General features: G+C 37.0%; 1 long non-coding RNA gene across 3 annotated transcripts in view; it reads right to left on the reverse strand.

The window, feature by feature from the left end:
- Positions 1-1,545: 1,545 nt before the first annotated feature.
- Positions 1,546-23,781, reverse strand: part of LOC107967178 (uncharacterized) — a 616,055-nt gene continuing 593,819 nt past the window's right edge. For 2 of the 3 annotated variants that reach the window (XR_008538107.2, XR_008538106.2), the window contains 3 exons: positions 17,692-17,807; positions 7,049-7,282; positions 1,546-3,693 (listed from right to left, as the gene is read on the reverse strand). This is a non-coding gene — a long non-coding RNA (uncharacterized LOC107967178). The remainder of the gene's footprint in view (positions 3,694-7,048; positions 7,283-17,691; positions 17,808-23,781) is intronic. The other variant, XR_001707469.4, reaches the window with a different exon arrangement.

Genomic DNA, 23,781 nt, shown 5'->3' on the forward strand with positions numbered 1-23,781 from the left:
ACAGAATTAAAGCAATAAAGAGCTTAAGAAAAAGTTTTCATTCCATATCAACACTCAATTTACTGAACCATCCACTAAGACACTGCCCTGGGTACTTATATATGTATTATCTGATAAAAACTTCATAATACTTCTATGCATTCATTCAATAAATCATCAACAGTTGATTAAGAACTACCCTGGCACTGTCCAAGGTACTATGGGCACAGAGATTAAGTTCTTTTAGCTTTCAAGAAATAGTATTCTTGAGAGGGAGTCAGACAAGGAAACTAGCCATTTCAAAAGAGTAAGATAATACTCTGTAGGAGAAGAAAGCTGAGGATTGTGCCAGGGCAAGCAAGAATAGCACTGAAGCAAGATGCAGGAAGATCAGGGGTTGCCAGGGAAGGCTTCCTGAGCTGAGTGAAAAGGAATAGGCAGTAGAAAAGGAATATTTGGGAAAGGGACAGTGGTAACATTACTAAAGTCAAACAATCCAGAAAGGTATTTTTATACTCACTTTTCATTTACGTGAGCTGAAGCTCAGGGGAGTGAATAACTTTCCCAAGGTTACACAGTGGCTATGTGTTAAAGGCTAGCAGATTTATATACTATCTTAAGTATGAAATTTGCTGCCATTAATCAGTAATTCTGGCTGTTTTTGTTTCAGTATGTTTATTTTACATCTACTAAATTTCTGAGTAGAGACATATTTTTCAACATTCTTCTTATAACATTTCATCATCTATACTATCTTGTTCCCTTCTGCCTTCTATGGACCAGTGAGAAGAGAAATAAAGACTGGAGCAGTGCATTATCTCAGTGTTTGAATTCTAAATGAAGGAGTGGAACATCACGTTCCCAGGGGTTGCTGTACATATAGCCAAGAGCAAGACCTGCATTGAACATTTCCAAAAGTAATTGGAAGCACACATGTTTTTAGGAGTAAATACCCAAAAATGTTGGTTAAAGTGCTTCATTTCAAAGCAGAAGTCTCATGTTGTCTTTCCAAACACCTACTCTACCTTTTCTGAATTATCTTTCACAGAAAACATCAACATCTTCCTTCTGGTCTTCCTAATTTGGCCATGAAAATAGCCAGTGTAACTTCAGAGGGTCACTAAGACTCATTCTTCCCTGGTATCAACGCATGTGAATGTGCATATACACACACACACACACTGTCTCTCTCTCTTTCACACACACACACACACACACACACACACACCTTTTCCCTAGGTTTTTACCCTACGTGGCATAAAAATGAAATTGGTGCTTCAGACTACAAAGATCTGTATGATCTGGTCCCTGCCTCCTACTCCAACCTCACCTCAGGCTCACTTCTTAGTTTCTCAGCTGTGCCAAGCTTTTATCTGCCTCGGGGCTTTTTGAAATGTTGCTTCTTTTAGTTCCTGACATAGCTGACTCCTACTCATTCTTTAAGCATCAGCTCATATCCTCAGAGAAGTCTTACCTAACTGCTCCGGTCTTAATTAAGTTATCTCTCTTATTCTATTTCAAATAATACTTCTTTTTTCTTAGAACCTTATACATTATACATTTTTTTTGGTGGCTTATTATTTTAAATGCATATGTTTCACATAAACTTATTGAGGACAGGAAGTGTGACTTATGGATTCAGCACCCAGGCCAGGCTATATAATCTGTGACATCCAGTGGAAAGCAAAGTATGAATCCCTTATGCAAAGTTGTAAGAATTTCAAGATGGGAATGGCAGAGTATTGAACCAAGCAAAGCTGGCTTCTGGGAACAGGACTGCCCAGGTCATGCACACACATGAAGCTGGCCCTGTTACCATTTGATACTCAATATCTATCTTAACATCTGGGAAAGGAGTACTCAATAAATACTTATTTACCATAATGAATAAATTACTAGGAAATGAATTATAGTGATATGGATTCATACTTGTATGAGAATAATTCAGCATATTCCTGAGGAACACATTTTGAGAAGAATGGAGAAAGAATATAAGGCACGGTGAAACAATAGGAAAAGAGAATAAAATAGAGAAAGTCAGAGGCAGAAATTTTTCCCTTCAAAAATTTCTTCAAAAAGTATTTTTCATATATTAAAAAGCTTTTTAAAAAAACTTTTGAAAAGTGAAGAATTTGACCCTTTAGGAAGAAAGAAAATTAACATTTTGAATATATAAAATATTCTATACACAGGATGCCTTCAAATACATTATTTCATTTTAACCTTCCCAACAATTGTGAGAAACATATTTTATTCTTCGTGACCTATATTTAAGAAAACTATAGCTCAGAGACGGAAGAAAATATACTTAGTTTCCTAAAGCGAGTTATTTTGTGAGCTGGAATGAATTTTTGTACGTAGGACAATACCTTCCTGACCTATGCCTAAAGGCAGTTCACATTATGAAATGTCTTCCTTGAAATTTTCCAGGTCTGGCTTTGGTAACTTGGAATGGCTGAGGCCAGCAGTGCCATCTAGGTAGAACATCATGAGCCTGGGACACACATGGACCTCCAGACCCAGTCTCTCCCATTTGAGGTTCCCTTTGATCTTCTATGTCCACCTATATCTGCAGGATCAATCAGCTATAAGAAGTCAAAATTTTAAAAATGACAAAGTGATCAAGATCCAACACAATGCTGAAGTGTTTTGATCCAGAAATCATTTCCCTTGGAATATAATCTAAGAAAATGATTCAAGAATGGAAAATAAAGCAAGATGTTCTGTTCATTGTAACATAACCTATAAATGTAAGGGGAAACATTTTATCAATTTTATTGTCCATTATGATTGAATGTAAATTGACTTCGAGTGAGAAATTCAGGTGAATAAAACTTATAGAAAGAAAATTTTGAAAATTATAATACATTAAGCTCTAAAAGAACAGTACTTCCCAAATTGTAGTCTAAAATCTTCTTATTTCAAAAGCACCTGCTGGTTACATGTGCAGGTCCCTACCCAACTGTCAACCTCTAGTCGCTGAATTTCCTTAAGACTCCCGTGTTGTAAACAGTTCTTCCTCACCAATATGCATTTTGACTACAGTGTTTCTTCTGGTTTACAGCGACAAAGATGAGAGGAATGGTGGTAAACATTCCATTACCCTGTTCATCCTCTGCCACAGGAATTCAAGGTGATCACCTCACCCACTCTGTAGGCTCCAAGCCACATATCTGTCAGCATTGTTGGAATAGCCACACTTGCCTTCCCTACAATGCCAACTGGTTCTTTTATTAGTGTTCTCTGTTGCCTCTAATCAATACTATCAGGAGTGCTCTTCTCGGTTAGTCTTATGTCATGTCAAATACACATCAGACAATCCTTGCGCAAATAAGGCAACTCTTCCTACTCTTCCAGGGGACTCTTGCCTATCTTCCCAACTGGTGTTAGTTTGTGAAAGGCAGGGATAAGACAAACATTTAAAAAGACCACATTCTATATAGGAAAACAGTAAATAAAGAGCTCACGAAAAGATACAATCGAAGGATTTCTCTATGTTCATACTAGTATGAATGATATGTTTAATATGACAAGAAAACTAATTATTATTCACATGTACTACATACTCTCAGTATGACTTGCATTTGTGGTCAACATTGGTGAGGCCCAGTAGCAATTCTTGAAAGAGTCAACGGAAGCCAGTATTCACAGGTGGCATTGTGAATGATAAATAGGTTGGATGATGGTTGGATGATGCAGCATTATGAATAAACCCTGCATTAAATAAGTAGAATTAGGGAACTAGATAGGCAAGTTGTTCTATGTTTTTTTAGGCAAGTAGATTTTGAAGAGCTATGACATTGTGAGTAATAATAGCATTACGTTTTCCTCATGGTAGAAAATATAAAATCAGCAAGAGATGGCACATTTAACAGTAAAATACACAGAGAGATGGCTTCTAGTCCTGAAGAGGAAAAGAAGGTGCCTGGACACTATGAGTAATCTTCAAGTGCATTGATTAGACAATAAAACAATATATGAGTACCCTTTCTCTACACGTTCATGATTTGATCTTCATTGATAAATCACTGTATCTTAACTGGGCCTATACATCGTGTATTATAATTTAAAATCAAATTGTTTGTATTGACAGAAAGAGTCCCCCGCTACACACACACACACACACACACACACACACAATGATTCAGGAGGTTTAAATCCACCTTTTCTCTATAGGCAACCATACTCATACTCCAAAATAATTGGAAAAAGCAACCAATGCGGCAAAAGAGAAGATAATGCATTTGATTTTTGCATGCCCAGGGAAGCATATGTTCTCAGTGTAAAAGGAGAAAATCAAGCACAATATTTATTGACCAATAAAGGTAAGCTTTTTTTGTGAGGGAAACTGAATTATCTTTTACCAGCAAACTGTGTTTAATATCACAGAAGATAAATCTTAGGCTTAAAAATAGGAGGCAGGCTGCATAGATGCACCCAACCGTGTGGATAATTACAACAGAGAGTTATACCTTAACCTGGTAGCTTGGACCAATGCTTCACAGAAAGTTAAAAGAAGCACAGTTTCTGCTTGGAAGTTTGTTCTCTGGGTCAAGTGGTATTTGATTATTAGGTCTCACTAGCTGCTGAATAGCGTTACAGAAGCCACTATTTAGTGATGTGGTGTTAAATTTATTCTTCCAGTATCGTTATATGGCTATGCACAAGTTATGTATCACCTTTGAGCTTCGATGAAGTGATGAGTGAGCTGATGCCTGGAGAACTGGGGAGTAATCATCCAGGCAGAGAATGAGGGTGTGGTTGGCCTAGAGAAAAACTTTAACTTTCTCAAGAGAAGAAAGCATATGCTCTTTTGGAAGGAATGAAAGCATGTATATTTGTTTCAGTGTACTTGAGGGTATGACAAGAGAGAAGCTAGGGCTCATCTGCCAAATGCAAGTAGTAGCAGCGCTAGTAGATCTGAATCGTGGCATATAGTCTTGTGCTAGTGCTTATTAGGCACTGAAGACTTTTATATCCAGACACTTAAAAAATCTTTGAAGTCATACTTCTTAAGTGCTCTGAAAATAGGAGCATAAGAAAACCCAGGTGGTAAAATACTTAGTCACAGATATTATTTTGGATTCTTCCCCCATTCTAAAATCCCAGAGAAATCCAGAGGCTTATTTGATGACTGAAAATCTGGTGCAGAATTGATCAAAATACTATTTAAAAGGTTTTCTTTAATTCCAATAGTATCTGTTTACTGTTCTGAGCCAAACTGAGCCTAGATATCTTTGGATATCTTTCAGAGACTCCCAAGTTCTCCATAGTCCATCCATCTGAATTCCTGTGGGAAAACGGCACTGATAGACAACTGCAGCTATCTTTCTAACACCTATCCTCTTCCCCCTTAAAGTGGGAGCCTTTTTACTCCTTAGACCACCTAGGCCTTCATATTTCTGAGCCTCAGAGCTCCTTCTCTGACACTTCTACTCTTTTTGAAAGAAGATATTATGATCTAATCCACAAGACCCAACGCTTTAATTGCCCTCAAAGGTGGAAAGTAAGGGGACAGAGAAAAAAATGTAGCTTAATTCATCTTATGTTTCTAAAGCAGGAAAAACAAAGCACAGGATAGAATTGGAGATCATTATGTTAAGTGAAATAGGCCAGGCATAGAAAGACAAACATCACATGCTCTCACTTATTTATGGGATTTATAAACAAAAACAATTGAACTCATGGAGATAGAGAGTAGAAGGATGGTTACCACAGGCTGGGAAGGGGAGTGGAGAGTTGCGGGGGAGGGGGAAATGTCTAATGGGTACAAAAAACAGAAATAATGAATAAGATCTAGTATTTGATAGCACAACAGGGTAACTATAATCAATAATAAATTAATTGTACATTCCTAAATAACTAAAAGAGTACACGTTAACATCTATTTTTAAAGTACTAGAAAACTATCAGATAATTGCCATCTCCAGCCGCCTCATCCCTAATATTCATTCAAATACCAGCTCTTGCAAAATCCACTCCCTCAGTGTGTTCCACCTCGTCCCACCTCCTTCCAGCTTCCTTGCTAACACCCAAGGCCAGGTTGTCATCTGCCCTCAGGTGAATAACTTCCACAGCCTGGCAAATGGTCTCCTCCTCCACTGCTGCTCTTCTGGGATCCTGTCTCCATATCACAATGAAAGCTATTTTTCCACTGCACATGTTCACCCCACTGCTAAAAATCATCTGCCCCTTATCCTTCAGATGAAGTCCAATTGCCTTTTCTTGATGCAAGTCTACAATTCTCCCCCTGGCTTCTCTCCTGTCATTCCCTCAAGTACATTCAAACAAATATACATGCTTTCATTCCTTCCAAAAGAGCATATCCTCTCTTCTCTTGAGAAAGTTAAAGTTGTTCTCTAGGCCAACCACACCCTCATTCTCTGCCTGGATAATTACTTCCCAGTTCTCCAGGCATCAGCTCACTCATCACTTCATTGAAGAGAATTCTTCTGGAATGGTCAGTGGGATGTCTGTCATGCCAGTCGTTCTGTAATGCTACATATTCTTTTCACACTTCATAATTATTTGTTTGTTGCCAATCTTCATTAGAGTGTAAATGTTATAAAGAAAGGGACCATTCTGTCTTGTTTACTTAGTCTAGTCCCTAATGTCATGAGTGTTGAATGAATATCCATTAGATGAATGCATGAAGGAACAAGTAGTGGAATGCCTGATAGCCTAATTATGACCTTGCAGGTGTTATGAGCAATATTCAAATTTAAATCTATTTTAACTTGCTTATTTCTTTCAATTGTGCTCAATTTCTGAGCTAAACTACCACATAAAGGCTTCAATTTTCAGTCAAGAAAAAACAAAACACACTTACATATGTTCCATAGTATTTTTAAATTTATTTTGAATTGTGGAGTAAGTATTTCTTCAACCAGTGACCCTATTTGACCCTATGACTCTCTGTGTCAAAAAAATTGAATATATAACGGAGACCTATAAGCAGCCTGTTTGTATGGAAATAATGCCATTGATCAGACAATGCAAACAGGGGAAAAAATCTGGAATAAGTTTGTTATTAGCAACCTGAGAAACCAAATTCAAAAAAGTGACTTACGATTACGGAGTTAATACAGTGCCCAAGCGTGTTGTTGTTGTTGAGACGTAGATTCTCTCTTGTCATCAGGCAGGAGTCAATGGCGCGGTCTCAGCTCACTGCAACCTCTGCCTCCCGGGTACAAGCGATTCTCCTGCCTCAGCCTCCCGAATAGCTGGGATTACAGGTATCTGCCACCACGCCTGGTTAACTGCAAGACTTTTGATCTGGCAATCCTTCTCCTTGAGATGTAACCTAAAGTAATTATTCAGTTGTGAAAAATAAAGCAGTATTTCCTGTTCATTGCAACATTAGCTATAAGTATAAGGGAAATATTTTATCAATTTAATTTTCCACCATGATTGTGCAGGACTTTTAATATAAATTGACTGATTTAGCAAGAACTTCAAGTGAATTAAAATTATGAAATTAAATCAATAAATTATAACTAAGTAAGCAGTAAGAGTGCTTCCCAAAATGTCATCTGCAGACCTCTTATTTCAGAAGCACTTTGTTAAATTGTAATAAAATAAGCATTAAAATAAGAATGCCTCACAGAATGTCATCTGCAGACCTCCTATTTCAGAAGTACCTGTTTGTTAAATATGCAAATTCTTGGATCCTAATCCACAACTATTGAAACAGAATCTCTAGAGGTGGAAATTTAGAAATATTCTTTTCTAAATGTGTAACACATTATCCTTAATATGTAATTTTATGTAAAAAATAAAACAACTATTTTAGAATAATGTGAACACAAATACCATAGAAAACACATCAAATGAAATACTTTTGGCTCTAGTCTTCACAAATGTATGAATGGAATTAACAATCTTTATATTTTTAATCTAATCTGTAGCAAGCCTAGACCAAAATATCCTGAAATTGAGAATCAGAAAATATGGGTCCTACTCAACACTTAATCACTTACATTTAAAGTGTTTACTTAATCTCTGAGACCCAGGAGCCACAGGTGCAAAATAGAGGAAATAAACTCACCTCACCTGTCATGAGATGATGTATAAGAAATTCATAGGTTGTGATAGGACGGAGGAACCACAGGCTCTCAGGTCAGATAGACCTGTGCTTGGGTACTAGTTCTGTCATTTAATAGCTACGTGACTTTGCATAAATAACTACATATTTTCTCACTCTGTTTATTCATCTATAAGATAGATTCAATAATATCTACTTTACAAACCTATAGAATAATTATATGAGACAATGTGAGTAAAGCTACTTGTTGGATGCTAGTTATCATCTCTCTGAAAACAAAAGGAACTTTATCCTCAGCCTTGCCACTACCTAGGTTAGATTCAAACATAAAAACAAAAGGTTCAGATTTATTTTACACTAATGATCCTAGGTTTCCCAATTACATAATATTAGACATTCATTTTGATTACCTATCTCCCAAATTTTAAAGCCTGTAAAGGAGAAAATGATCAGCCCAGCACAGTGGCTCACGCCTATAATGCCAGCACTTTGGGAGGCCGAGGCGGGCAGATCACGAGGTCAGGAGTTTGAGACCAGCCTGACCAACATGGTGAAACCCCGTCTCTACTAAAAATACAAAAAATTAGTTGGACGTGGTGGCAAGTGCCTGTAAGCCCAGCTACTCAGGAGGCTGAGGCAGAAGAATCGTTGTTTGGACCCGGGAGGCGGGAGTTGCAGTAAGCTGAGATCGCGCCATTGCACTCCAGCCTGGGCGACAAGAACAAAACCGTGTCTCAAAAAGAAAACAGAAAAAGAAGAAAATGATCTTTATTTTTTCCCTTGATGTTCACTTATTTTCAAATTCTTTCTATAGTGACTTTCCCTTTGAAAAGCCTGCATCATGACTTTCTTTAAAAAAGTATGTCATGAACAAAATATGTCTTTCATAGGATATTCTTAAGCTAAATTTATTTTAACTACTCTACCTGGCAGGAAGTTGTGCTCTAATTTGTAAATAAGATGACAAACAGCAAGGGCATAGCACCTGTGGGCATGCCTTCCAAATAATAATTGTGAATCCTAACTGATCAAAAGCAAAGCAACAGAGAGTATGGCCATAATATCACCTACCTACACTTTCCTTCCTTCATGCAAAAACTCTTGGTTTGTCCACTGTTCAAGCGGAGCATGACTAAAACCCTATCACACAGTTAATAAGACATTCATTGCAGAACTCTTCAGCAGACTGCTTCTCATTCCCACTGTTTTTATTTTATTTTATTTTATTTTATTTTATTTTATTTTTGAGGAGGAGTCTCACTCTGTCGCCCAGTCTGGAGTGCAGTGGTGCGATCTCGGCTCACTGCAAGCTCCACCTCCCAGGTTCACACCTTTCTCCTGCCTCAGCCTCCTAAGTAGCTGGGACTACAGGCGCCCACCACCACGCCTGGCTAATTTTTTGTATTTTTTAGTAGAGATGGGGTTTCACCATGTTACCCAGGATGGTCTCGATCTCCTGACCTCGTGATCTGCCCGCCTCGGCCTCCCAAAGTTGTGGGATTACAGGCGTGAGCCACCGTGCCCAGCCCGTACCCACTGTTTTTAAACAAACCATATAAGAAAAGGCTTTACATCCTCAAGGTGATTCCCCAAGAGGCTACAAAGAGAAGGACCACCTTTTGTTCACATGGACTTTGAAATGTCACCTAGAAACTGAAAATGTTCAGAGAGGGAACAAAATCTACCCAAGATCAAACAAATCTTTTCAAAAGACTTGCAGCTCATATGTTTCATTCCTTTAATGTGTCGATTTAACAAATACTTTTCAGTGTCCATATGTCTACATTGAGCAAGACAGAGTCCCTCTTGTAAAACTTATACTCTAGAGAATTCTTTTTTGTGCACTGATCTCTACTTTGAAGAAAATATATAGGATGTCATCACAGAGAGTAAAATGAACAGGTAGGATAATATCTTAGAATGGCTGATCAGGAAAAGTTTGTTGGAAAAAAACTCTGCTTGAGCTGAAATCCAAATTTTGAGGAAAGAAAAATAGCTATGTAAGGATCTAAAGAAAAATCATCCCGAGCAGCAGGGAACTCAACTGCAAAGGTTCTGAGGCAGGAATAGAATGGAGACTAATGTGAAGGGGGAGTGGGGTAACAGAGATCACAAAAATATCACTGCTTCAAAAGAATATAAGCCTTCATTCATTGCTGGTGGAAACGCAAAATAATGCAGCCACTTTGGAACACAGTTTGCCACTTTCTTCAAAAACTAAACAGACTCTTACCATATGATTCATCAATCATACTGCTTGATGCTTACCCAAAAGACATAAAAAGTATGTCTACACAAAAACTTGCTCATGGATGTGTATATCAACTTAATTCATAATTGCCAAACTCAGGAGCATCAGGAGGTCTTTCAGTAGGTGAATGGATAAATAAACTGGTGTGGGTGAAATATTATTCAGCACTAAAAAAGAAATAAGCTATCAAGCCAGACAAGACATGAAGAAAATTTAAGTGCATATATTATTAAGTGAAAGAAGCCAATATGAAAAGGCTGCATGTCATATAATTCCCACTATATGAGATCCCAGAAAATGCAAAACTATGGAGACAATAGAAAGGTGAGTTGTTGCCAAAGGTTGGAGGAGAGGGAGGAATGAATAGGCAGAGCATAGAAGATTTTGAGGGCAATGAAATCATTCTGTATGACACTACAGTGGTAGATACATGTCATTTATACATTTGTTAAAACCCATAGAATGTGCAGCACCAAGACTGAACTTTAATGTAAGCTATGGACCTTGGATGTAATGATGTGTCAATGTAGGTTCATCAGTTGTAACCAATGTACCACTCTGGTGCAGGATGTTGGTGGTAGGAGGACTGTGTCTATGTGGTAGAAGTTTGAGGGGCATGTGTGTCAGGAGATACATAAGAATTAATTGCACTTTTCACTTAACTTTCCTTTGAATCTAAAAATGCTCTAAAAATAAAGGCTATTAAAAGGGGAAATATTTAAGAGCACCCGGTTGATAATGCTAATGTTGTCATCCCCACCTAGGATGATACGAGCTGCCTAAATCACACAGTTGGGAAGTGTTTAGCTGGAATTAGAGCTAAAGACCTTTGACTTCTGAACCACTTCTGTTTCTAAAAAGAAAATAATCTATGCCAGAAAATTAATGGTATTTTCTAGGTAGAGGAAGATTCTCATTCCCTACTGAACTATTCAAGAGGTCATGAGCGGTAATAGATTAATAACTTAACATTCTTGTTGTCACAGAAACATGGAAAATCTGGAAGCCAGAGTTAATTTTAAAAAGAGGGAAGACAATGGGATTATTGCAGAGATTTAAAATCCTATCTTATTTTGTTTTCATATAAAAAAGGAGAGCTATATTTCCCATCCTGCTTTGTAGTTTAGTGGGACCATGTGACTAACAGCATGAAATAAGGAAGTCAGACATGCTACTTATAGATCGTGGTGCTTAAAACTTATTTTGTAAAATATCAGGCTCTTTCTCTTCTTTTGACTATTGCAAAATGGATTTATCTCTGAGATATTTTAAACACTAAGTTAACATCTGCCTTAATTTTGCAGATAAGATCACTAGCTGTCATTATATATAATCAGTATTTAATCCTGTGGAAATCTCTGAAGCCCTAGTAGATTAGCAAAGCCATTATATGGAAGATACCTGGACCTCTAAATCACAGTGAGAAAATCCACCCACTAAATCCCTCATCAGACTATGATATGAATGAATATTAAAACTTAATGGCCAGCTGGGCGCGGTAGCTCACACCTGTAATCCCAGCACTTTGGGAGGCAGAGGCGGGTGGATCACGAGGTCAGGAGATCGACACCAGCCTAGCTAACACGGTGAAACCCCATCTATACTAAAAATACAAAAAATTAGCCGAGTGTGGTGGTGGGCACCTGTAGTCCCAGCTACTTGGGAGGCTGAGGCAGGAGAATGGCATGAACCCGGGAGGCAGAGCTTGCAGTGAGCCGAGATCAGGCCACTGCACTCCAGACTGGGTGACAGAGCGAGACTCCATCTCAAAAAAAAAAAAACAACAAAAAAAGACTTAATAAGGTAAACCGTGGAGATCTTGGGTTTTGTTAGAGCATTAGAGCAGTTAGCTTATCACAAAAGGATGTTGGTTTACTGTATATCTTGCTGACTGCAAATTAAAAGATGCCGATTTGGGTTTTCTGCTGGATGGTCCACCGTGTATTTATTTTTCATTTGAATTATTAGGCTAGCTAAGGTGACACATAGATTTCTTTAAATGGATTATATAATTCAGTGCTTACTACTGAGCTTTCACATAAATATGCAAGACATGTATTCACCATCCTTGCTTTGCTATAAAGAAATACCTAAGACTGGGTAATTTATTAAAAAAAAAAAAAGAGGTTTAATTGGCTCACAGTTCTGCAGACTGTACAGGAAGCACAGAACCAGAATCTGCTCTGGGGAGGCCTCAGAAAGCTTCCAATGACGGTGGAAGGCAAAGAGGGAGCAGGTGTCTCACATGGCAGGAGCAGGAGGAAGAAAGATTGGAGTGGGGAGGTGTCACACACTTAAAGAACCAGATCTTGCTAGTAGTACCCACTCACTACTGCAAGTACAGCACCATGCGATGAGAGATTCGCCCCCACGACCAAAACACCTCCTTTCTGGCCCCACCTCCAACACTGGGGATTACATTTCAACATGAGATTTCAGCAGGGACATCCAAATATATCAACTTAACATTGAACTAAATAGAACTCATTGAATTAAATATGTGAGAAATTTGCCCAAGCTCTTGAGGGCCAGAAAGCTTCCAATGATGGTGGAAGGCAAAGAGGGAGCAGGTGTCTCGCATGGCAGGAGCAGGAGGAAGAAAGATTGGAACAGGGAGGTGTCACACACTTAAAGAACCAGATCTTGCTAGTAGTACCCACTCACTACTGCAAGTACAGCACCATGCGATGAGAGACTCGCCCCCACGACCAAAACACCTCCTTTCTGGCCCCACCTCCAACACTAGGGATTACATTTCAACATGAGATTTCGGCAGGGACATCCAAATATATCAACTTAACATTGAACTAAATAGAACTCATTGAATTAAATGTGTGAGAAATTTGCCCAAGCTCTTGAGGGCCATGTGGAAAGTGAAAGCACAGACGTAGGATTTAGTTTCAACATTGCCCTCTTTGACTTTGTATGAATTAGTAACTTCACAGGGTGGAACTGTACTAATGCAGCAATGAGACTTGTAGCTCTAAAACAAATATATGATGGAAATCCAAGCATCCTTTATTCTGCTCTAAAAACCTTCATTTCCTTCAGTTTGCCAATACTTCTAAAAATACTTTGCATTCAAATTTTAAACCACTCTAAGTAAGTATTATTTCCATCTTGTGTCTGAGCCAAATCATATGCCATAGACATCAGTTTGCCTCTTTGGGTCACGGTTACTTCATTATCATAGTAAATGCAGAAGGCTCTTTCTCTCACTAGCTTCTCCTGAGATTTATTACAGGAGGTATTTTTTAGAACAAGTCCCTTAACATCTGCCTAAATTTAGTAGATGTGATCATTAGCAGTCATTATATCTAATCAACATCTCATCCTGATTAAAATAATACATTAATAGGATGAAATGGAAGTAAAAACATAAAAATGTGGAATATTCATTTGCCTTGAATAAACATTCAGCAGCAGAAAATTTGCGGACTTTTAAAACCTGACTCTAAAAAAATACATACCCTGTGAGTTTTAAGCCCTGCCCTGAGTTTTTCATTAGTAGCCTTTACCTTCCACGACAAATGGGTGCATTGAGTCCCAATTAAAACACAATCACACAGTATGCATCCAGCTATTCATGTGTGGAATTAAATTGCATTAAACTGTTTGTTCTAGGTCAAGCAAATTAATATTCTGTGATATAATTATTATTAATTAATTAATGGATAAAAATTAATTAATGGATAAAATTAATTATTTCAGCCTTGAACTGCTTATACTTTATTCCTAGTGACTTCTATATGGGGAAATTAGCTAATTTATTGCTGTTCAGTCAATATTTTCAAGAGTACAATTCACCCCAGTTCCTAGGATCTATGTATTGCTTGGCTTGTGTAATGCTTTGTTATACGTAGATAACAACTCCCAATATCTCAACAACTTGAATATCCTGAAATTTGCAATTGACACTGAGTTGTCTTACTGATGTTTATGACATTTCTTCATCAATGCCGTAGGTGGAAATGAACATATTACATAAATACTTGCAGAAATCATCACTTTGCCCCATTTCTTCCCAATATTATGTAACATCTGACTTGTAAGCTCAAAAAAAGTATATCTCACCCTCATCACCACTGCATGTGGGTGTCGCTTTTCCCCATTCTTCTTTCTCAGAATCTTTCTTCAAGTTCCTTCTACACAGCCCCCATTCTACTTACATTTTATTTTACAAACTATATTTATTTTCTCAGGTCTTCTATAAACGCCTCTGCCTTGCATCTTTTAAAGGAGGACGCTATCATACATGGTATTTTTCCAGTTATAGAAAGGTTAAGAAAAGATCAGACTTCTATGAGGTTGTAAAATGCAGACTCCTCTGCCCAAGTTCCACTAAAAATTACGTGTTAACTACAAGGGAAGTGGTCTTAATTTTGGCCATATACAATTTAAAAGTACTTTATTCATCTACACTTTCACATAACTGAAACTTTCATTTAAATTTAATGATTTTAGTGCCATTAAATCATTGTTTTAAACATTCAGTGGAAAATGTTTCTGAAATGAATTTCAAAAATCCTGATATTACTATGCAGGGATATGGGATACAGTAAGAATCAAACACATTGACACTTATGACCACAAATTAATACCCAATCTCCTAAACATGCTAAGCATCAATCTTTTCATCAATTAAATAAAGAAATTGGAGTAAAATGCTCTTTAGAGCCTCTTAAGATTTAAAATTAGCAAATGCTGACCATGAGTTTACCTTTCATCAATGTCACAGACACATTATAAAGACATATTTTTGGAACCGTACTTGCTGCATCTCCCTGGTTGTAACACTGGGTGGATGGAAGAAGAATCTGGTCCCCCGGCCATAAGTAAACAAGCCTTTCAGAATTATGTTGAAGGTAAGAACAGATAAACTGTGAATTTAGGAAATTAATGTGTGAATTTTAGGGTCTTTGTAACCCATTTGGAACTTGTTTTGAAATAGTTATTTGGTAACGAGGCAGAGCCCATTAGCTTTTGCTTCTTAAAAGTCACCCCCAAACTTAGTGGCTAAAGTAACAATAAATTCTCATTTTTCACAAGTCTGAGAATTCACTGAAAGGTTATTCTGATCTGGACTAGTTCATTTGGTGCTGTTTGGTCCTGCATAACTTCATTCACAAGTCTGGGACCTCACCCAGTAAAGTCTGTTTGACTGGTATAGCTGAGGTTACTTTCTCACACAGCCTCTTCTCTAGCTTCTAGTTTCCCTACGTGAAGATGGGATGGTTATAAAAAAGATAAGACTAATGCAAAAAACACTTCTTAGACCTCTGGTTGTTTCACATTTGCTTCTGATCCATTGCACCAGATCAGGCCATGTGAACAGGACCGGATTCAAGGAGTGGAGAAAGTGATTTGATCTAATTTTTTATGTGTATAAATTTATGGGACCCAGTGTAATTTTGTTACATGCATAGATTATGTAGCGGTAAAGTCAAGGCTATTAGAGTATCCATTACCCTAATTATGTATGTTGTACTCATTAAGTAATTTCTCATGACCCATCCCTTTCCTACCCCCTCAACCACCTGAGTCTTCATCGCCTATCATTCCATACTCTGTGTCTATATGTACACATTATTCAGCTCCCACATTAAGTTAGAACATGCAATATTTATCTTTGCGTCTGACTTGTTTAAATAATGGTCAATGTTGCAGATAATGGCCCATGTTACACTAAGATAAGGGTCATTGTTCCACCCATGTTGCAGCAAAAGACATGATTTCATTCATTTTATGACTGAATGGTATTTCATTTTGCATATATAATACATTTTCTTTACATAATCGTCCATAAATGTACACAAAGATAATCCATATCTTTGCAATTGTGGACAGTGCTGCAATGAACATACATGTGCAGGTGTCTTTTTGGTAGAATGATTTATTTTTTGGATATATACCCAGTACTGGGATTGCTGAGTCAAATGGTAGTTTTGTTTTAAGTTATTTGAGAAATCTCCAAACTGCTTTCCATGGTGGCTGAACTAATTTGCATTCCCAACACATAAGCATTTCCTTTTCTTTGCAGCCTCGCCAGCATCTGTTATTTTTTGACTTTTTAATAATGGCCACTCTGTCTGGGGTAAGATGACATTGCATTGTAGTTTTAATTTGTATTTCTCTGATTATTAGGGATGTTGAACATTTTTTCATATACTTGCCAGCTATTTATATGTCTTCTTATGAGAAACATCTATTCATACCCCATGCCCACTTTTCCCCAAAAAGATATGTAGGCATTAAAAAAACCTAGCTCCAAACATCACCTGGCCAGAATTTGTTCACATTCCTCCCACATGCGAAATGTGCTTTTTCCCATTCTAAGACCTAAAAAAGACTTTTCTCATTACTTCATCAGATTGAAATCCAAGGCCTAATCAAAATTAAGTCCAAATGTGGATAAGTCTCCATATTTGCTACCCTTTGAGTATAATTCCTCTCATCCAGAGACTTTAAACTATGAAAGATGAGTTCTATAACACACACCGAATAAGCATACTATGGTGAGGTGGTGCTAGACAACTGACAATAGATACAGTCATTTAAAAAGAAATACATAACACGCCTATATCAATCACTGGTCTATAGAATTTCTGAAATCCACCTGGGCACACATTATAAGATCACTCTGTTCTGTGAGCAGAAAATAATACTTGAGCTGGGCCTAGTTCTGCTTTGTGGCAGTGTCAGTATAGCCCATTGGTCTCCAAGGATTTGAGCTACAGCTTCTAACATTGTATTCCTTCACATAAGAAATGCCCCATGCTTGATGCCAAGTAGCTTTCTTGGCCTGGGTCATTCCATTAGCAACTAAGAGTCCAAACGCCTTCTTTTAATTTGAGATATCTCAGTCCCTTTAAGTCTAAACTACTACTACCCCCTTAAAACTTCATGGGTTTTCTATCTATCAGATTATATTCCACTCCATTAAATGAAAACTAAGCCTAAAATACTTTATGATACACTTGTTTAGACTTGCTTATACTTTTATTGGGGATTAGGCTTGAAATCTTTAGAAATCTTTTCTTTCACTGAAGAATTTCCTATCATTATAAAGCCCTCAAAGTCTTATAGCCACTCATAATCTGATATTCATCCTGAGATTATGTCATCTACAAAAGGATGAAGAAACTGTAGAAGGTACAAGAGAAGCAAGAATGACCATTTTTCTCACGGGCTTAGGTATAAGAGAAGCTGAGATATCATGATTACAGGGGAAAGTAATGACTCTGGAACTGAGAAATCTTCTATGAGGGAGAAGTAATTATGCATCATATACAAAATATGCAGTTTCCTCTGATTAAGAAGAACAATTTTTATATGTACATAATGTCAAGTAGACCTTGGCTTATGTTAGAGAGTATGTAGAAATAACTGATTTATTTTGTAATTCATAAGAAATTACCTTGGCCAGGTGTCGTGGCTCTTGCCTGTAATCCTAGCAATTCTGGAGGCTGAAGTGAGAGGACTGCTTGAGCCCAGGAGATTGAGGCTGTTCGAGTTGCACTCCAGCACTCCAGCCTGAGAAACAGAGCAGGATTCTGTCTTAAAAAAAATTACCATGGCAAGTAGTCTCTTTTTTCATCTAGAAGGATGTCTTTAAATACAACAGACTAAGAGAATGTTACATTTTGTGACTTAAGGACACTGGGAGACAAAGCTGTATTTACCTCCTTCACATGCGCACCAATACATTTCTCCACATTCTCATTAAATATTTAATTGCTTTACCATGGGTTCAATATTTGTATTTAAATTTACGTAACACATCTTAAAAAGTAGCATATCTTAAAATATAATACTAGCATCAGTGGTGACACGACAAATGAGGGTACCCTATTGTTTTGTAATATTTAGAAAATGCAGCTTGATCTTTTTGCCTCAAATTGTGATCTACAAACCAAAAGCATTAGTAAATTAGTAAATTAGTAAAAACATACTCTCTGACTCAAACCCAGATCTACTGAATCAGATTATGTATTTTAACAACATCCTCAGGAGTTTTATGTACATAAAAATTTGAGATACACTATCCTGAATATTGAAAAAAGTAATACCAGATACCTAATATGTAGTACCTGCTTCAGAGGAGTTTATTGTTCAAAGGAGAGACTATGCAAGTAAACCAATAGTTATCTTATTGTGTGATTTGTGAAGGATCAATATTAATTCCTTTATTGAACCCAGGTTTTGGTGGAAGGAAAGTGTGAGAGAAAACAGGGGGAAAATACTATTTAAATTGTTATTCATGCTTATTATGCAGCAAAAGAGAAAGTATGATTACGGGGCTCCCTCTGGGTGTTATGAAAATGTTCTAAAGTTGACTGTTGTGATAACTGCACATCTATGAGTACACTGAAAACCACTGAATTGTACCCTTTGGGTGAATTGCATGGTATGTGAATTATATTGCAATAAAACCCATTTTAAAAATGAAAAAAAAAGTATGAGAAAGAAAGAATACAGACACAAGTATGTGGATAAGAAAAAGACGGAGAGCTACAAAATCATGCAGCTATTTCTATTAACAAGAGGGAGATTTCATATTGGGGGGAGATATTTATGCATTAAAAACCCTAACAAACTAACGATAAGTCTACTGATCTGCTCCAACTGACCATGAGATGTATGAGGAAAAAAAATGTTTATCTTTGAAACCCAATGAGATCTGTTTTCTTCTTAGTGGCAACTGCTGACAGATAAAGTACATAGGTGAAGATGGAACTAAGGACCTTGAAACAAACAAAGAAAAAATGACATTCCAGCGTTCACTTCACAGAACAAGAAGGCACAAGGTGACCCGAAAAAGCAATAGAATGCACTCTGCACAAAGACTTCCTTCCTACTCACCCCTTGTTAAGAATTCTTAGCTCTTCACAGAGAAACTAGGGATTCAAACCAGAATTGACTATCTTGTAGTTCATTGGATGAACACAGGCATAATACATAAAATGAATAAATTGTAATCATTTCTTCATTCCCAGGGAAGATTCAGTCACTATTAGTATATCCATGATAGGTAGGTAAATAGATAGATAGATAGATAGACAGATAGATAGATAGACAGACATATAATATTCATGCAGCATATAGCTAATACATATCACTATACACTGAAGCGCACTTCTTGAATACTAGAGGCAAGATTCTAATATACATATTAATAGAGAGAAGATTGGTTATACAGTCTCTCTGAAAGATAGAAACTTAGCCAGGATTATTTCATGTAACACCAGATCTTACTGAATTTTCTGGGCAATTTTATGTCATCTGAACCTAGTACTACTCTCATGGGTATCATATTCACAATTCCCAAACAGTTGTTTATCATTTACAAAAATTATGCTCATCACGATTCTTAGGTCATTTTGCCAATGTTATGTAACTCTCTTCCTGAAGCATCTTGTTTTTCTTCTCCCTATATCTCCCCGCATCAGTGGGTGCAGGAAACACAAGCATATGCTTGGAGCACATAATTCAGTACACCACCTACCAACACTGATTCTTTAGAGAGGAAATCAGAATGCATTAAAATGTAGGTTGGCCTATTGCCCAAGACATGTTTTTTGTGCTGTATAAATTCTTTTAAGCACTGGCCATGTGCCAGAACCTATTTCCTTGGCTGGGAAATCTGAGTTTGAAACTGTGTGTGTGTGTGTGTGTGTGAGAGAGAGAGAGAGAGAGAGAGAGAGAATACATTCATGTAAATAGAGATTTTTTATTTTCCTACTTGTCTTAGCATGACTTTTAGTATAAGTATTTATCTTGACTCTTATGTAAGAAGTCTTAGTTATTGTGAGAATGACATCATCTGCGTTTCACCCCCTTTCCCATAACAGATTCCTAAAATAACCTAAGAAAATCATGCATCAGTATATGATATGGATAATATATAGGGTAATGGAGATCTACTCTTATATCCACTTTGTATTTCTGGTATTCAGCTCTTTACATTTGTAATAGAAACTACTGCATTTATCTTACAGGATTGTTCTAAAACTAAATGAAATTGCATATATGAAGAATGGAGCATCATGCCTTTCTCAGACCCTGCACTGAAAAAAATGTTGGTTCCTACTACTGCTCCTTCCTTGCCCAGAGAATGAGGCATTTAAGAGGTACAGGGAAGTTGAAAGAGGGTCTGGAATTTCTTCTGCTGCTGTAGACATAGTGACCCATGAAACTTGGGAGATCCAAGTTCTCTCTATTCATTTGCTTAAGGTAAAGGTTTTGTGTGCCATGTACCACTCTGAGTACTAAAGACACAAGTGTGGAGCAATTCTTTCTCTCTTAGTATATGGATAAGGTTTCTAAAACCATCATTATTTTGTTAGAGTGTGATACACATCCTTTCACATACCTCACCAAGCATGCTGGGCGTTAGTTTCTTGCTAGAATTAAACTCTGTCCCACAACTCAATGTGCTTAGTAGAGACCATGAAACTGCAATCTGATTTTTGTAAGCCTCTTCTTTTAATATCTACACATGGACTACTATATTACAATACACTGAACATTACAGCTTTAACAATAATAAAGTTGAAAATTATATGACAGAATTTGAATTAATCTCAGGCAGATTCTTTTTAAGCCTGCCAGTCTTTTCTTGATTCCTTCATGGTCTTGTCAAGGAAAGATGGTTTTGAGTGACCAGATACCTCCAAAATGATTTCCCTCTGATGTTCTCTTCCTAAACCGCTGATTTAAAATATATGTTAAGTAAATTTTCTGAACTTGGATTTATGGTAGCAAATAAAACTATCAATATAAAAATTAGAGAAGTATATTTTCTCCAAACTGAAATATATATGCTTTAGATTTTTGAGGTTTTATATTTAAAAACAATAACTTATAAATTTCCATTGTATATATTAGAAGAAAAAGTTATATATCTCAGGACAAATAATAAAGGATATAGTACTGCACCTACTTCAAATAATATATAACTATACAAAAATTACAGTTATATTCAAAAGAAAATTGTTTCAGTGGGAAAAAATAAGAATTTATTAAAATTTTAAAACTCCATTATTAAGAAGTTTTGGGTCATGTGGTAGATAACTATTGTTGGTGTTCCACAGTATTTGCACACCTGCAACTGAAGAAGTTTCAGCTCACACCTGCAAGTTCTCCAGAGTACTATCCTTGAACTAAACATGATCCAGTTAATGTCTTGCTTGATGTGCCTGGAAAGTTATGCCTCACAACCCTCAACCCATAACCAGTGATTGATCAGGTATGGATACGAAAAAAAATTCTTTTCTTCTTTTTCTCTAAGTATAACATAACACAAAAACAAACAAACACACTATTCTGTGGTGTACTTATTGCACCACAATTTAGACTACATTGTTTTGTTTCCCCCTACCTCATCTCCCTTTAAGAGTTCTACAGAGAACACTCCCTTAATCAATTACTTGCACAAGAAAACCATCTCAGATTCTGCCTGTAAGTAATCCAGTTTAGGAACCTTTGGTATTAGGATGCAGACTCTGAAGAAGAGAACATCAAATTAGATTATTCACTGGCTGGATAGCAATGAGGCTCCATCGTTGGGGGTAAGGAGAGTATTGATAAGTCCTGACATGTTCTAGATGTGCCAACATTGAGATTTTTATCTCAGGTGAACTGGAATGAAATACTGGTGAAGGACATGCTACGCTTTATGAACCATAAAATTGCACTTAAAGGTGAGGGAAAATAGTGTTTATAAGGACTTTGGAAGTAGGCAGCTGTTGCTGAGTACCACTGATGCATTCAGGTGAGAATTTCACAAGCAAAGGTAGAATATTAATCAAAGGACCCAGAAGATAGAGGAAAGAAACATAGAGAATTATTCTGAGGCCTTGTGACCTAATCAAGGCTCTTCCAACATTTGCATGGCTGAATATTTAAATCGCTTTGAGCCAGCAACTCCTTTCAATTTTCTCTTTTTGAGCAGGAATGTCTTTAGTGATTATTCAGTGTCTCCTCTACTATTACATGTGGGATGTGCAAGGGTGAGGGACTGATCATTTGTCTCTTTAGTTTCACAGATCTACAGTTTGAGATAAACTGCATTTGAAGAGCTGTGCTCAAGGAACTGTATCTGAGGAGCCTTATCCCTACATGGACCTTTAGGGATTCTGGACCTTGAGCTGCTTCTATAATGGTGCCATTAGGAAGGAGTGAGTACATTTTTGTTTCAAAGTGAGAGAGATACAAATCATATGGAGTACAGGGGCTAGTCTTTAAGATGAACTTCAATGACCCTGACATTCTGGTATTCATGTCTTAATGTAATGTCCTCCTGCTAAAGAAGGGAACAGGGAGGGAGGTGGACCTATTGACTTATGTGGGATTGTTGATTGTATGTCACTTATGAGATCAACTTATAAAAGGAATATAGCTTCCATCTTTCCATTTTTCTATGTCATAAGGCATCTTTGTGAAGAGGCATATGAGGCAAAAACACAACAAATGCCAACAACCACATGCATGAGCTTGGAAGTAGAATCCTCTTTCTCAGTTGAACCTTTGGAAGAGAACATAATCCTAGCAAAATGAGAACTTCACTGGACCTTACTAAAGACCTTGACATAGAAGAATCAGGCTAAGCCACATGTAGATTATCCATCCACAGAAACTGTGAGATAATAAATGGTCATTGTTTTATGTGACTACATCCTGGAGTAAATTGTTATGAACAAGCATATAAGTAATACAATTGCAACTCTAGTGGTTACAATTCAGTTCTAATCTTGTTGGACTTCTAATTGGTATTGTTTAGCATTTTATTCTTCACAGTCTCAACTCTTTGGAGATTTATGGCCCACCTTTCTGTTAGTTGCCTTCCTCATTTTCCCCCATCACTTAAATGTTGACTGTTTCCAGAATTCTGTCCATGGTTCACTGTTCTCATTCTTCATGCTCTCCTCAACTTCCTCCCCATTCTTTAACAATCTACTGAATGCTAATGCAGGAAAATCTCAGCCCACACAGTGATTCTGAGTTTCAGACTCAATTATTCAACTCACAAATAAAAACAAACAAGCAAATGAAACACGTGTTACAGGCACTAAAAAGCACCACATCCCAAACTAAATGTATTATCTTCCTTAAAACCAACTGCTGATCATACATTTTTGATTGCAGTTAATGCCACACAGCATATCCCATGTCACAAACTTTGAAGTAATGATAGAATTCTCAAGCTTGAATATTAATTTCTTCTAATTGAACACCATGTTATGTTGAGTTTACCTCAAATATATTTCTCAAAACCATCCTGTTTCATTGACCTAACATCCTAACCACAACCATTTCACCTATGATGGTGAGTTTAGCAGAGTTATCCTCACAGTTAAACAGATTATACTCCCAGTTATGCATATAGGAGTAATTATGGTCACCCACTGATGCCCTTTCTGTCATATTTCTTATTTGTTTCTGGAACACTTTTATTTTTCTAAATTTGGGAAGTTTTATGAAAATATTTTTGTTTTTTTAAGGTGTG

This window comes from Pan troglodytes, chromosome 9 (assembly GCF_028858775.2).
Source record: "Pan troglodytes isolate AG18354 chromosome 9, NHGRI_mPanTro3-v2.0_pri, whole genome shotgun sequence".
NCBI lineage: Eukaryota > Metazoa > Chordata > Mammalia > Primates > Hominidae > Pan > Pan troglodytes.